At 34.7% G+C, this 15,208-nt stretch overlaps 1 protein-coding gene and 1 pseudogene across 2 annotated transcripts in view; one reads left to right on the top strand and one right to left on the bottom strand.

Moving 5' to 3' along the window:
* Ndufaf2 (NADH:ubiquinone oxidoreductase complex assembly factor 2) overlaps positions 1-15,208 on the top strand; it is a 184,135-nt gene that overhangs the window by 68,890 nt on the left and 100,037 nt on the right. The gene's annotated exons all lie outside the window — the stretch shown is intronic.
* On the bottom strand, positions 11,401-12,538 carry LOC114094949 (nucleosome assembly protein 1-like 1 pseudogene; annotated as a pseudogene).

Genomic DNA, 15,208 nt, shown 5'->3' with positions numbered 1-15,208 from the left:
TGACTCTAAGATTAACTTGTGGTAAAAAGGTCACACAATTTTGACATTGTTTTATTATTTATCTAGCTTGTTCCTTAGTTATTTTAAAACGCTTTTGTAAAGTATTAGCATTGACATGGAACCTTTTATGAAAATTTGTAGCTTCTTCTAGTGTAGAGAAAATATGTATGTCATGTGTAGTTTTATCTGCTAAATCATTGCCCAAACTAAGGGCTCTAGGCAATCCTGTATGTGCCCTGATATGTCCTATAAAGAATGGATCTTTTCTGTCCCAGATTAGACTTTGTATAGTGGAAAACAAAGAGAAAACAGTAGAGGAAGGGGAAATCCTACCAGCATCTTCAAAGAATATTATAGCATTAACTATATACAAATAAAGGTTTTTAGTTCATCACAAGCTTGTGATTCTGGGCTCCTCTGACTTAGTAAACATCTCAATCAATCAGGGCTATAGGAATCACTGAACTCCAGGAATTTGTCATGACAAAGAGAGGCTCAGTCACATCCACCCAGCTTGGATCTTTCATCTAGTGTATATCTTTGCATTGCTTGTTGGCTATTTTAAAAGAAAACCAAAGTTGAAGTGGCTGTGGTCATTTCTCAGCAGTTTTGTTTTTTCTTGTCCTTGAACCTGTACTTGTCTTATAGACTAGTTCAGTTTAAGGGTGATATAGCAAAAATTATTTTCTAAGCTCTAAAAGCATTCATGATGGTCTAAGTACAGGGTGTATGGGGATAGGCTACTATTGGTTGTGAGGTTGAAGTGATAGTAGAATCAGATACTGGAAAGCCCAAGTATACGCAGACTAGGACCATGGGCTTCTTCCCTGAGATAATAGAAAGTCTCTGACAGATTTAGTAAAACAAGAAGATAACAGGTCAAAAAAAAAATGGTTTAAAAACAGCTGGGGTCAGATGTGGTGGTGCATGCCTATAATCCCAGCAATTCAGGAGGATGAGGCAGGAGGACTGCAAGTTCAAAGCCAGCCTCAGCATCTAAGCAAGGCCCTAAGCAAATCAGTGTGACCCTGCCTCTAAACAAAAACTTTAAACAAGGGCTGGGAATGTGGCCCAGTGCTTAAGAACCCCTGGGTTCAATCCCAAAAACAAAAAAAAAAAAAAAAAAAAAAAACAGTGAGCTGGGTGGCAATGTTGAGGATAAATTAGAAGAGACAGGATTGAATTTTTGGTGGATGGACCATGGTTGAGGATAATAGAACTCCTAAATAATTAATTGGAAAATTTAATTGTACTTTGTCTATTGCTATCTCTAGATTATAATTTTTTAATAAGTTTGTAAGTGTGGCATAACATTCTAGCAATGTGTTTATAGTATATAAGTTTTGGTAGGGATTTAACAATCTTAAATAACATTCCTTTCCCTACAGATTTATTTCCCTAAGTTTTTACACATTGAAGAAGAACTGAACTTGGTGAAGTGGTACACACCTATAATCCCAGTGGCTCCAGAGGCTGATGCAGGAGAATTGCAGGTTCAAAGCCAGCCTCAGCAACTTAGTGAGCCCCTAAGCAATTTAATGAACAACTTGTGACCTTGGCTCAAAATAAAAAAGAAAAAGGGCTGTGGGTGTATCTCAGTTATTAAGCCTCCCTGAATTAAATCCCTGGCACCAAAATAACAATAAAACAAAACAACTGATAATAGTTAGAAGTAGTAACACTCTTTAACAATAATAATTACATTGTTATATTGTCATAGAATCATTTAAAGTCAACAAGCCAACTGTGAGCAATGGATAGAGCTCAATAGTAGAACCCTTGCCTAGTATGCACAGGCCCTGGCTTCAATTGCAGTAGTCTTTTTTGTTAAAGTACAACCTTGCTTTATTCATGAGTGTGAGAGCCAGAGACAAAGTGAGAACATGAGAGTATTTAGTTTAATAAGGAATAAAAAAAAGCCCTAAAGTTTTTTTAAAAGTTTTTTTTATTAAAATGGTCCGACTGAGAATCTGTGCTTTATAAGGGAGTTGGTTCTTTTATCTAAAAAACGCTATCATATGAATTAGCTCATCTTTTAGTGACACCCAAAAAATGACATATACAGATTAATGTGTATTTATGTGCTCAACAAGATTCTCACCATCCTTCCTGTATAAAATCCATTTGTCCTCTTTTTCTGGAATTATCCTTCTAATCTCTATTATCGCCTTTCTTTGCCTGCCTAACTCCTTCTTTGGTAGGTATCTTTACAGAAAATTTCCTACTTGTCTTTACTTCACAGTTCTGGGTCCTTTATTTTTTTTTCCTGGTGGTATTATAGCATACAGCATTTTCTCTGTTATACTAACATTTCAGTCAATCTGTGTTCTTAAGTATTTGACTATTGAGACCACTAGTATGTCCTGGAACAGTAATAGCTGAAGAGACAAATTTGATGCTGTTGTGTTTAAAATTGTGCCATAGCATATGTCTTGACATTCCTCCAGGAATGTGAAGCCATTAGGTTGTAAGATGTGAGTCATAGTGGAAAAAAAAATATTTGGATCGATGAACCAGAGTATAAATAATTGAGCCTATATATAATAGTACAGTATTTGACTTAGGCATTCAGTATATATACAAGCAGTAAGGTGAAGAATTTAGATTTGTAAAGCATAGAAAAATATATGTATTACAGAAATTTAAGTTTGTGTAGAGAAAGAAAGTTGTGGCACAATAAAACTGTGTTATAACATTTAGTATGCATGAGGCCCTGTGTTCAGTACCCACTAACAGGGGAAAAAAAACTTATGTTATAATATCATTCTCTTCCTTTTTCAAAAGGTGCATGACATTGAGAACTCAAAGAGCAAAAAAATTATAGTGAAAGGGGAAAGTAAAATTCGAGTAGGAGAAAATATAGTCAGACATGAGACTGATTAAAAACTCTAATTACTTGTACATTTTCTTTTTAAAAAAAAATTTTTTTAGTTGTAGATGGACACAGCATTATTCTGTTTATTTATTTTTATGTGGTACTGAGGATCGAACCCAGTGCCTCACACATGTGAGGAAAGCTCTCTATCACTGAGCCACAACCCCAGTCCCTAACTGTACATTTTCTAAGTGAGGATGCAGATGCAACTCAGAACTCAATTCAAAAAGGAAAATCTTTAGACTAGAACTTCACAGTGGCTATGAGATCAGTTATCTAAATAACTACTTGTAGTATAAAAGAAAAAATGATACTTATTTTTTAATATCTTTAGTACTCCTATCTGATGTGACTTTATTCTGTGGTTTTTATAAATAAACACTGTATAATGTAGTGAACAAGTATCCTTGATAACATCCTTTGAAAAATTTGATAATTTTTTTCTAGACTATGTCGTATAATAGCACTGAATTATGAGTAATGGTATCCTCTAAGGTTTTTAATTCAATAAAAACAGTTTTTCTGGGAGCCGACATGATATAGTCTGGTATTCAGCTTCTTTGCTGATTTGGCTTTATCTGGTGGTACAGACCACTACATTTCTACCAAAATCAACTTTCTCCTTCTTTGTAGACACACACAATGAACACAACATTTACCAACTTCTTTTGAAATAAGATGTGGCTATATGACTAAGTTTTCTACAGTGTATTGTGAATGGAAGTCATGTGAGTCAGTTCCTCACTTGGCTCCTAAAAATATTCATAATGTGTTTCTCAGTGATTTTTTTTAACCCCCTTGATTGAATAAAACAGGAGCATTCAGGGAAACCTTGGAAATCATGTTTTGAACATGAGTGAGTAGCCATCTGCCTGGATCCTTGAATGACTATGTGGAAAGAGCTGCACAGCCTACCTAACATCCACGCCAAACTGTTAAATAAGAATGAAATATGTTTCCTCACTGCGAGCTGCTTAGTCTTGAGAGTCAATTTTTGATCTCAACTTAGCCAACCCTAACTAATACAATATTTTAGGAAATGTAACTGAATAAAAGTTGAACTAGATTTAAGGGCTCAGTGTCATCAAGACATGTTCTTTCTCCATGACATGACTGAATTGATTTCATTCATAGATAGTGGTTCTAGGTCTATGTGGTTTTTGTATCATGATCAAAGACGTTAAGAGAGTGTTTTCCTGGAAGTTCCCCCAAAAGTTCTAGGAAAACTCTGATTGGTTCAGGCGGGGTCACTTTTTGTGGTTAAAGGGATGGAATACTATGGCCAAACTTGGTTTACATTCCTACCTCTAGGTGCAATGATAGTCCTACCCAAACCCTGGGCACAATACATGGCATGGAATACTGAGTGAGATCTTAAAAGAAATAATTTATGAACAACAAAGAATAGATACCAGAATACAGTATGGTTAGGTTTTTTAAATCAATATAGGCATGAAAGGATAGTGGCCTTAATGAGAGAGCAGGTATAAATAGATGAGAGAATAGAAGTTTAATTTCATTATGTTACATGTATATTTCCATTTTCCCAGCACCATTTGTGGAAGAAGCTATCATTTCTCCAATGTATGTTTTTGGCACCTTTGTCTAATATAAGATAACTGAAGTTATGTGGGTTAGACTCTGTGTCCTCTATTCTGTACCATTGGTCTACAGGTCTATTTTGGTGCCAATACCATGCTGTTTTTGTTACTATTGCTCTGTAGTATAGTTTAAGGTCTGGTATAGTCTTCTTGCTAAGGATTGCTTTAGCTATTCTGGATCTCTTATTTTTCCAGATGAATTTCATGAATGTTTTTTCTATTTCTATAAGGAATGCTATTGGGATTTGGATTGAGATTGCATTGAATCTGTATAGTGCTTTTGGTAGTATGGTCATTTTGACAGTATTAATTGCACCTATCCAAGAACAAGGTAGATCTTTTCATCTTCTAAGTTCTTCTTTAATTTCATTCTTTAGCATGTTGTAAATTTCATTGTAGAGTTCTTTCACCTCTTTTGTTAAATTTATTCCCAAGCATTTTTTGAGGCTATTATAAATGGGATGATTTTACTAGTTTCACATTCAGTGGATTTGTCACTGATATATAGAAATGCCTTTGATTTATGGGTGTTGATTTTATATCCAGCTACTTTGCTGAATTCATTTATTAGTTCTAGGAAATTTCTGGTGGAATGTTTTGGGTATTCTACGTAGAGGATCATCATCTGCAAATAGTGATAATTTGAATTCTTCTTTTCCTATCCGTATCCTTTAAATTCTTTCGTCTATCTGATTGCTCTGGCTAAAGTTTCAAGAACTATGTTAAGTAGAAGTTGTAACAAAGGGCATCCCTGTCTTCTTCCAGTTCTTAGAGGGAATGCTTTCAATTTTTCTCCTTTGGAATGATGTTGGCCTGGGGCTAGCATAGATAGCCTTTACAATGTTGAGGTTTGTTCCTGTTATCCCTACTTTTTTTTTTTTTTTTTTTGAGAGAGAGAGAGAGAATTTTTTAATATTTATTTTTTTAGTTTTTGGTGGACACAACATCTTTGTTTTATTTTTATGTGGTGCCGAGGATCGAACCCAGTGCCCCCTCGCATGCCAGGCAAGCGGGCTACTGCTTGAGCTACATTGCCAGCCCTATCCCTACTTTTTCAAGTGTTTTTGAACAAAAATATTTTATCAAATGCTTTCTCAGCATCTATTGAGATGATCATTTGATTTTTATCTTTGAGTCTATTAATGTGATGAATTATATTTATTGATTTCCGTATGTTGAACCAACCTTGTCTCCCTGGGATGAATCTGACTTGATCATGGTGTACTATCTTTTTGATATGTTTTTATATTCAATTTGCCAGAATTTTATTGAGAATTTTTACATCTATATTCATTAGAAATATTGGTCTGAAGTTTTCTTTCTTTGATGTGTCTTTTTTCTGGTTTTGGAATCAGAGTGATATTGGCCTCGTAGAATTTGTTTAGAAGTGTTTCCTCTTCTTCTATTTCATGAAATAGTTTGAGAAGTATTGGTGTAGGTTCTTCTTTAAAGGTCTTATTGAACTCAATTGTGTATCTATCCAGTCCTGGGATTTTCTTGATTGGTAGTCTTCTGATGGCGTCCTCTATTTCCTTGCTTGAAATTAATCTTTTTAAATTGTGTAAATCATCCTGTTTCAATTTGGGCAAATCATATGACTCTAGAAATTTTTCGATGCCTTCAATATTTTATATTTTATTGGAGTACTAATTTTCAAAATAATTTAATTATCTTCGGTATTTCTGTAGTATCTTATGATATTTTCTTTTTCATCATGTATGTTAGTAATTTGAGTGTTCTCCTTTTTTTCATTAGCATGGCTAATGTTTTATTAATTTTATTTATTTTTTCAAAGAACCAACTTTTTGTTTTGTCAATGTTTTCAATTGTTTCTTTTGTTTGAATTTCATTGATTTCAGCTCTAATTTTAATTATTTCCTGTCTCCTACTGATTTGGGGGTTGATTTGTTCTTCTCTTTCTAGGGCTTTGAAATGTAATGTTAGGTCATTTATTTGTTGACTTTTTCTTTGAAGGAATGAATTCCATGCAATGAACTTTCTTCTTAGCACTGCATTCATAGTGTCCCAGAGATTTCAATAAGTTGTATTGTGTTCTCATTTACTTCTAAAAATTTTTTAATCTCCTCCTTGATATCTTTTGCAACCCGTTGTTCATTCAATAGCGAATTATTTAGTCTCCATGGGGTTCGAATAGTACTTATTTTTTATTTATCATTGATTTCTAACTTCATTCCATTGTGGTCTGATAGAATGCGGGGTAGTATCTTTACTTTTCTGTATTTACTAAGATTTGCTTTGAGGCATAACATATGGTCTATTTAGAGCAGGATCCATGTGCTGCTGAGAAGAAAGTGTATTTGCTCGTTGATGGATAATATGCTCTATATATGTCAGTTAAGTCTAAGTTATTGATTTTATTATTAAGTTCTATAGTTTATTTCTTTAGCTTTTGTTTGGTATTTCTATCTATTAGTGAAAGAGGTATGTTAAAGTTACCCAGAATTATTGTATAGTGATCTATTTGACTGTTGAACTTGAGAAGAGTTTGATTGATGAATGTAGATGTTCCATTGTTTGGGACATATATATTTATAACTGTTATGTCTTGTTGATGCATCCTTCCGTTAAGCAATATGAAATGTCCATCTTTATCCCTTTTGATTAACTTTGGCTTGAAGTCTACTTTATTTGATATGAGGATGGAAACTCCCGCTTGCTTATGTAGGCCATGTGAATGCTATATTTTATCCCAACCTTTAACCTTCAGTCTGTGGGCGTCTTTTCCTATGAGATTGGTCTCTCGAAGGTGGCATATTGTTGAGTCTTTTTTAATCCAGTCTACCAGCCTATGTCTTTTGATTGGTGAGTTTAAGCCATTAACATTTAGGGTTATTATTGAGATATGATTTGTATTACTGGTCATTTTTTTTTTGGCATTAAGTTTGATTTGGTTTCTCCTTTGGTTGGCTTTTCTTTTATTGTAGTTCTTGCCTTTGCAGATTTTCATTGTTGTTTTTCCATTTCCTCCTTGTGCAATATTTTGCTAAGAATGTTCTGTAGTGCTGACTTACTTGCTGTAAATTCTTTTAGCTTTTGTTTATCATGAAAGATTTTTATTTCATCGTCAAATTTGAAGCTTAATTTTTCTGGATATAAGATTCTTGGTTGGCATTCAATGCTTTTAGAGCTAGATATATGTTATTCCAGGATGGCCTGGCTTTGAGAGTCTGGGTTTAAAAATCTGCTGAGATCTGAATTGTTCTTCCCTTATAGGTAATATGATTTTTCTCTCTTGTGGCCTTTAAAATTCTATCCTTATTCTGTATGCCAGGCATTTTCATTATAATTGGTATTGGTATAGATGGGTTGTAATTTTGTACACTTGGTGTCCCATAGACCTTTTGTATTTGATTTTCTAATTCATTCTTCATACTTGGGAAATTTTCTGATATTAGTTCATTAAAGAGATTATGGATTCCTTTGGTTTGAATCTCTGAACCTTCCTCTATCCCAATATATCTTAAATTTGGTCTTTTGATGGTATCCCATAATTCTTGGATGTTCTGTGTATGGTTTCTTATCATCTTCACAGTGAAGTCAACTTTATTTTCAAGATTGTATATTTGGTCTTCATTGTCTGAGGTTCTGTCTTCCAAGTGGTCTAGTCTCTTGATGATGCTATCTATTGAGGGGTTTTTTGTTTTGTTTTGTTTTGTTGTGGTGGTTGTTGTTGTTTCATTTTATTATTATTATTTTTTTTATGTGGTGCTGAGGATGAAGCTCAGGGCCTCGCATACTGCAGCCAAGCACTCTACCACTGAGCCACAACCCCAGCCCTCTATTGAGTTTTTTTAATTGGCTTATTTCTTTCATTTTGAGGACTTCTGTTTTTTGTGTGTTTTTTTTTTTAAATCTCTCTGTCTTTCTTGAAGTAATCTCTTGCAACCTGTATTTTATTTGCTTATCTCTTTATTGGTATGATGATTTTTGCCTGTATCTGCTCACTTAGGTTGTTCTTTAATTCCCAAATCATTTTTTGTGTATATTCTGAACTTCTTCTCTGATATTTTACCTGCTTCACTATCTTTTAATTCTATTGTTGTAGTGTCTTGGTTTCTTTGTTTTTTCATGTCTATGTGTCTTCCTCTCTTGCAGTGTAGATCAAAGATATTATAGCTTCTGCCCTATTGTCTTATAGTGTGCCTATAGATTACCAATACCCCACTTTTAAGGAAGAGATCAATATTAAAGAACTCAATGTACCCAACATGCAGCCATATATCAGTTAGCTTCTATGTTTACATTTACATTTTGTCACTATAAACAGAAATGATGAGTTTGGTTGTCTTCAACCATATAATCAATAGGTTTACATAATGGTTTACAGTTTCTGATGATGGAAAGGAGTACTGGGAGGTTGGCTGAGATGTTTATGAGGTATGATGTGAGAATATGTAGGTATTAGATTATATGACTATTGAGAGGATAATCATAGGAAGTTGGCTGTTAGTAGGAGAAACAAGAGATAGGCAACCCTATGCAAGACTCTGTTACCTCAGCAACAGGATAACTGTTAGCCCCCCTAGTAGAGAAACCTTTGGTGCAGCTAGGCCATAGGGACCTTGGTGATATCTTACCAGGTCCTTATTTTTGTCTTTTGATTGAAGCAGCGATATCCCAGTTTCTTGGTGGTGGCAGCCTCAAGCCTGTATGTTTCCTGATGTTGGGCTGTGGAGCCAAGCTTTGGTGAATAAGGAACCCCAGCACAGGCGGGAGGTGGCTCTGCCTCAGAACTCCGGGCCACAGTGGCATGGGTCTAGTCCTTGACTCTTTTATGTTTTGTGTTAAAAGACCAAGTACTTGATAGCAATGAAACCTGTTGGATCTGGAAATCAATTTCTATTAACTATTTGAGTCTGCAAATAAACAGTCAACTCTACCTGAATCCTATTAAATCCAAAAATATAGTTTGGAGTAAGCTTTACAAATATCATAATTTTATAATTCTCTAAATTCTAGTAATATTTGCTACCATTTTTTTATTCCTTCCATTTTTCTTTTTACTTCCCTATTGACAACCCAGAGTGTTTCAAGTTAGAGTTTGAAAGTGAAAATCAAATACTTGATTATTCTGATTTATACCTTACTGTGAGTATTTGCAACCTTTGAGAGAAGAAAATATTCATCCCTTTTATCTGAAGAGTAATCCAAATGGACTTTGTTTGCTTTAATTAGTAAGTGTTGTTAAAAATGAAGACTTTCAGTCTTCATCATAAATTTCTTCTTATTTTAAAATAGTCTCTTGTAAAACCGGGATGTCCATCTATTTTAAAACCTATCTGACTACAAATTTCATTATCTCTTCATTCATTCCTTTTTTGTGTATTAAGGTGTTTTCCCATAATTCAGATGTATTTATTTCAGAATCACCTTAGTTTCTCATATTGTGTTTTATAACTATATTATTATATTATATATAATTATATATTATATAGCTATATTATATATTTTTAACAAATTTTTAACTATAAATATACTTTATATAGCAGAGATAATTTAGCCTTATAAAAGGTATAGGATATACTAAGTAAATAAATTACTTTCAAAATTGATTTCTACACCTTAAACAAAACCTGAAATGGCAGCTTCTGTTTTAGTTCTTCAAAGTGAACATGTTATTATGTGGACTGAATTGCCATGAATTCATTGTTTTTATTTTTCTTTTCTTTTTCTAATGCAATGAAATATTCAGTAAATTTGTTGATTGGATAGCATGTTTTTAGAACTTCAAATTTTTATTTAAATATTATATTATGGAACTATTTTATTAGCAGTAAATAAGAGAATTTATTGTTCATGTGGAACACAAACAATTTAGAATAATTTCATCATTTCTTAAATTGTAATATTCTTAATATGTGGTTGTAGACTTAAATTTTACAAAATTTATTTATGGCTTTTTAAAAAAATTAATAAGTCAGGTTGAAGGAAAAGAATACTGGTATGCTATTACCTTGCCAGAAAATATTTCCAGTAATACAGGAAATGTGTGGCTTGGGAGTTTTTTGTTGTCTTTCTGGGTGTAGTTTAAGACCTTTCAGCTATTGGAGTCTGAAAGGCCCACCTATAGTATATAAGGCATTTCATAATAACCAAGCATTTTTATATAATTTCCAATCTACTACCATGAAATAAGCTGGAATTCCTTATTAAAAAAAAAAAACACCTGTAACTCTGAGGAATCTAACAAGATTTTTTCTAGTCTATTGAACTAGTTAGCCATTTTAAAAATTCTGAAAGCTAATGTAAGGCCTCTTTAATTGCTTTAAAAAAAAAAAAAAAAGTAGTACCTGCTGGGATCTGCGGAGATAGTCTTCCATGCTTACATAAATATATATAGAATATGTGAAATTATAGAAACATCATATTTTCAAGTAGGAATACTTCATTTGAGCACTCTGGGAAAATAATAGCTATAATAGTTATTAATTAATTACTAGTTTTTAATTGGAATTCTCTAATGATACCATATACAAACTTTATAAATGCTAATTTTAAATCTTAAATGGAAAGAGCTCATGCTTGGGAATTATAAAAATGTATGGTTCAAAATCCAGCTATACTATTTTATTCAGCTGTGTATGTTTGAATAAGATGGAGAAATATGAAAAGCAGCTAAACACTGCCTGGTACATAACATTCTCTTAATTAATAGATGCTGCATCTGAATAACTTTAGTCAAATTACACTTTAAGTCATATGTAAAAATGGCTTTCAGTGTTAAGAATCCCAACTTTTGTACTCATAATTGATGTTCATTTTATTTACAATGCTTCAAAGTGACAAAGGTTTTTTTTTTTTTTTTATGTAGGGCCAGGGAGTAGGGGTTGGTGAGGAGTACTGAAAATTGATGCCAGGGGTTCTTTTTTTTTTTTTTTTTTTTTTGAGACATCCAGAGAGCTTTTATTGAAAAGATTTACTGCAGCTTTTGACTTCTTCAAAGAGCTGATAACCCTCATCCGCTCTTCACCTTCTTCATCATAATCATCATCATCATCTTCAATACCTTCTCCAGTGAAGTATAACACTGATCTCGGGGTTATATGCTCATGTAAAAAGTGACCAATTTCAAAGTCTGCAGCAAGAATAGCTTTAGCATCATCATCCAGATCTCCACTGTCAGGAACTTCAGGAGGGGCAAAAAAATCAAAGAAAGAATCATTGGAAACTGTTTTAGTCACGGTATGAACTGTCCCTCGTCCCTTGTGTTTCTGCTTCTTCTTAATAGTTTTCAAAGTGACATTCTTTCCTTTTTTCCAATCTATCTGGCACCCTATACAACCCATAATTTTGGGTCCATCAAAAGAAAAGAGATCAGAATGGTCTGGTTCTGTCCTCATTCTGTATGTCTTTGTCAACACTTCATTTGTGAAATTCATTGGGTTCAACATGAAATTCTAAGATAAAACTCATGGGCTGGCCAGCATCTGAGAACTTCACTTTAATATCTTTCAAGTACTTCAGAATAGGTTCATCATGTTCCTGAACCATGTCACTGAGCAAGTCAACATTCTTAAAAACAGTCAACCAAAATTCAGGAATTCCTTTAGGGTCTTCTTTTTCTTCATCTTTTTTCTCATCTTCCATCTTGGCCTTTTTTTTCAGCTCCTCCTACATTTCCTCTTCTTCATCTGGTTTCATTCACATTCTTCTTCTGTAGGTTCATAAACTGCATTAATGATCTCAAATCGCTTATCAAATAGAGGTGGATAGAGAACAGCATACTTCCTTTCAAGATCATGAACTTCCTCATAGAATTTGGCTTCTCTCTGTGCACATTTAACTTGAAGGTTTTTGAGAGCATTCACTCGTCTTTTAACTACCCTAGGCAAGCTTTCAATGTATGCTGTTGGTGTTTCTACCAGACCATCAAGTCTTTCTTGAAGAGCTGCAAGAATCCGAGGATTTTGCATCATCTGAACAGTCAGCTGACGCACTTTGATTTTTGTTTCTTCACCAGTTTCTTCTTCTTCTACTTTTTCAACATCTTTCAAATCTTGATCAAGTTCAGACTGTTCTTTTTTGTCAATGTCTGCCATGTTGTAGAAACTTCAGGTACTTTTAAAATAAACCTGAAAAGTTGGGCACAGTACTGCATATCTGTAATCCTAGCAACTCCACAGGCTGAGGCAGGAGGATTCCAAATTCTAGGCCAGCCTCATTAAGGTAGGAAGACCCGGCTGCTAGTACGGGGAGCCAGGCGGTCGGAGCTGCCCAGGCAGTGACTCGGGGAGGCAGCAAAGATGGGAGGAGCAGGAGGTGGCGCCCAGAGCAGATGGCACCAAAAAAGCCCAGGGGTTCTTTAACATTGAGCTACGTCACCAGTCTTGTTGTCATTGTTGTTTTGAGACAGGGTCTCACTTGCTAAGGCTGGCCTCAAATTTGCAATCCTGACTCAGCCTCCTGAGTAGCTGGCATTACAGGCCTGTGCTACCACATCCAGCCACTGTGACAAAAGTTGTGGTTCTTGACTTTGAGTAGCCCTCACTTTCGAACATTATACATTGACACTTCTAAGCCTCATTTTGTATGTAGAATTCAGTCTTTTATAATTGTAATTGTCACCTGACTGTACTGCTTGCTGCCACTTCCATACAGGGCAAAAGTCATACAGTAAGAATCTTATCCTGACCTTTCTACTTCATCACCATTTCTTCTTACCAGGGGCTGCTCTCAGATATCAAAGGCCTAAAACTTGCTTATTTTTAAGGGGACAGCTGTCACAGAGATAAGTCACCTCAGTCAGCCCAACATCTCTTTCTAGTCCAAAGTCCTCTCCAGCTTCAACTCGCCTCTCATCCTGCTGCACCAGTGAGAAATATTGGTCTGAAAGTAGACAGCTTGTTGAAATTCCTCACACAGATCACATGTGCTTGTGGTTATAGCCAAATTATGCTTTTAACTTTGGTTTGGGACTGGTGGAAGAAAATCTCTCCTATGCTATCATAGATATCTTGTGAGTTCTGAAGCTCTGAATTTGAACATTAAAGATTACCCCCCAAATCTGCCTGGGCTTCTGAGGATACATGAGGAAATAGGGAAAGAGATACCTGGGTCTGTTGTCTCATTCTTCAGGACTGTTAGCGTCTCCTGTCACCCACATCTGTCAATTGTCTTATTCACCTACAAGGTCACTAAAAGCCTAGAAAAGCAGTATTTTTAGGTAGCAAAATTAGTAATTTATCATTTTTAACCTAGTTAGTCAGCTTTCTTTCTCTGACCAAAATACCTGACAAGAACAATTTAGAAGAGGAAAAATTTATTCTGGGATCATGGTTTCAGTGGTTCAGTCCATGGTCAACCAAATCCTTTGCTTTGGGCATGAGGTGAGGCAGAACATAATGATGGAAGGGCATGGCAGAGAAAAGCTCTTAGCTTATGGTAGCTAGGAAGCAGAGAAAGAGATGGAGCCAGGACAAGATATTGTCCACGGCCACACCCCCAGTGAGTTCCTCCAGTCTGCCTACAGTTACCACCCAGCAGTTCATTCAAGTAAATTTATCTGTCTTGGATTAACTCATTAATGACTTTACAGTTCTCATAATCTGATTATGTCACCTGTGAACCTTCCTACATTGTCTAACCCTTGAGCTTTTAGGAAGGATACCTCATTTCATATTTTTTTATAATATGTATCGTATTCCATTTTAATTTTTAAAATTTTTTATCATTGCTGAGGATTAAACTAAAGGTCTTATTCAACTTTTAAATGTGTAAGAACACCCTATATGCAGAGGAAGGGGAAATTATTTCCAATTAAAACAAAAGATAACTCCTCTTCATTGATTCCCCTCCCTGCCTCCCTCCCTCCCTCCCTTCCTCCCTTCCTTCCTTCCTTCCTTTCTTTTGACCAGTGCTAGGGATTGAGCCTGGAGTCTTGCACATGCTAGGCAAGCACTCTACCACTAAGTTACATCCCCAACCCCATTAATATTTCTTACCAGAACCATTCTTTACCATGATGCTTACAAAATGGTAATTTTTCCAACCCTGGCACTTGCTCTATATTTATGTTAGTACTCTAGTAAGTAAAAGCCCTTTTGTCTCCCCAGTTTATTTATCTATCTGTCTGCCTTTTAGCACTCTGGCTTTATGAAATCCTGATTTGTTTGTTTCCAGTGGTATGTATTTCAACATTTTGGTCTCAGGCTCATTTTAAAGTCATCACAGGGCTTTTTTTTTTTAAATGGGATATACATTGATATTTATCATTAAAACTCGAAGTGAGAATTTTAAAAGTTTATTAATTTACTTAAAAATAGCATTAATAAAACCATTACGTATTAACATAAAAATATATAGTCTTACCTTAGTATCCCATGGGGAATTGTATCCTATTGCAGATACCAAAGTTTTCAAATGCTGCAAATGATATAATATTTGCATATGTCCCCCAGACAGCCTCCCGTATACTCTAAAGCATCTCCAAATTACTCATTATCTCTAATACAGTATAAATGTTATATAAATAGTTGTTATACCATGTTGTTTAGGGAGCAATGATAAGAAATAACCCATAAATGTTCAGTACAGATGCAAGTTTTTTAAAATATTTTGAATCAGTAGCTATTGAATCTGTGGTCACAAAACTCATGGATTGGGGCTAGAGCTAAGTGTATTGTTTATCAGAAATAACTATTTTCCAAACCAGAAAATTTTAGGGAAAAGATGATAATTGTTTCATGCTTTTATGAATCTGTTCAGTGTCTGG

Source organism: Marmota flaviventris, chromosome 5 (genome assembly GCF_047511675.1).
Source record: "Marmota flaviventris isolate mMarFla1 chromosome 5, mMarFla1.hap1, whole genome shotgun sequence".
NCBI lineage: Eukaryota > Metazoa > Chordata > Mammalia > Rodentia > Sciuridae > Marmota > Marmota flaviventris.
This window is presented reverse-complemented; position numbering and strand designations above follow the sequence as displayed.